This window comes from Dendronephthya gigantea, unplaced genomic scaffold (genome assembly GCF_004324835.1).
Source record: "Dendronephthya gigantea isolate DGI-Jeju-01 unplaced genomic scaffold, DenGig_1.0 000435F, whole genome shotgun sequence".
Taxonomy (NCBI): domain Eukaryota; kingdom Metazoa; phylum Cnidaria; class Anthozoa; order Malacalcyonacea; family Nephtheidae; genus Dendronephthya; species Dendronephthya gigantea.
Window position 1 is genome coordinate 21,463 of NW_021163445.1, and position 1,499 is coordinate 22,961.

Genomic DNA, 1,499 nt, shown 5'->3' on the forward strand with positions numbered 1-1,499 from the left:
AAACACTTATCTTACTAGGATTCATCTATCTATACTTAAGTCATTTCTAGGTTCTCAAAGCTGCGGTAAAAAGTTTTAACTCCAATTGGAATGTTCGTTTTTCCGTCTGTTTGTAGTAATATCTGGTCCAGAAGAAGGAACACATTCTTTGTCTACCCACCTCCATCTTTAGGGTTCTCTGCGTTGGATACATACAATGCAGTCAGCAAACACAACAACAGCATTTAAGATGGAAAACTGCTTAAACTTTATTGCTACCATGCCTTCAGCCAAAAGGTCTAGTGAATGGATGTCACCAAGAGATCCAGTTAATAGCAACTTCGGGAATGTTCTTTTTTTTACAATGGTCTAAATTTCAACACCACTGTTATCCTAAAATAAAATTCAAAAATTATAAAACTTTATATTCCTAAGCTTGGAAATAAAACATTTACATATGGGAAAAATCCTGGGACACAAAAGAGCAAGACCCTACACTTCACAAGCAGCCACTTGAGCATATTTTTAGTTCTTATGGAGTAACTCTTGAACTATAGTTTAATATTTACAGGGACAATTTCCCAAAATAATTGTCCAGGTCTTTCTCTGCCTCAACTGATGCAGCGGGGCAGTGTAGATGCAATGGTTTTCAATTTCTATTAAATAAGTTTGATTACAAGATTCAGCAGGCAACATAATAAATGTGATTTGCATAGTTCAACATTGTATATTATATACATATATATCTGTAGATACCTTTTTCTAGTTCGGGTGACAATCCTCTAATAGACCAATAATATGTTGGACATCTTTGTTCTTGTTCTTTTCCAGAGCAGCCAGCATTGATGGCTTCTTTGAATCAATGTTTGGGCATCTTAAACATGTGCATCGAAATGATGCTCTACACACAGAAAAAGTAAAAGTCAACAATTAACTAAACCAAGATATGTATATAAGATATATCAACTTCCACAAATAGTTACTAACAATTACTACTTACCACATATACTCTTAACTTTCTCTGGGTCGAGTTGGGGTTTTGCATCCTTTTCTTTAAAGACATTTGAAAGTTTCCCAGGTATGGAATGAGAGCAAAGTTGTTCTTGCATCCTCGACATGCCCATAATTGCATAAACCAAATTTTGACCTTTGGTTAATATGTTTGGATATAAGAAAATCTGTAAATTTTAACAGTAAATATGAAATTTAAAACATTTGACACCTTATTCATTCTTAGCATGATGCCATGATATAGCTATAGAATTTATAAATGTACTGCAAAAGCATTGACAGAAACCGGAATAGTTGTAATGGCCCTATTTATAATGATATAAATAAAAGGTATATTATATTATCTATATGATTCACCAGAAGTAGGATTTGCAGTTGTTTGAGTTTTGACAGCATAAATACAATAATACTTGCCATTTCTGATTCAGCATCAGAATTTGAGGATTTCTGATTCAGCATTAGTCACAAGAATCTTGCACTTAAAGGTGATCTTGAAGCCTTGATGGAGT

The 1,499-nt window shown here is 33.6% G+C and overlaps 1 long non-coding RNA gene across 1 annotated transcript; it reads right to left on the bottom strand.

Annotated features, from left to right (window-relative positions):
• Positions 1-221: 221 nt before the first annotated feature.
• On the bottom strand, positions 222-1,155 carry LOC114543310. Its single transcript, XR_003689977.1, has 3 exons — positions 980-1,155; positions 736-880; positions 222-372 (listed from the first exon to the last, which is right to left on the bottom strand). It is a non-coding gene; the product is annotated as an uncharacterized LOC114543310 (long non-coding RNA).
• Between the last annotated feature and the right edge of the window lie 344 nt (positions 1,156-1,499).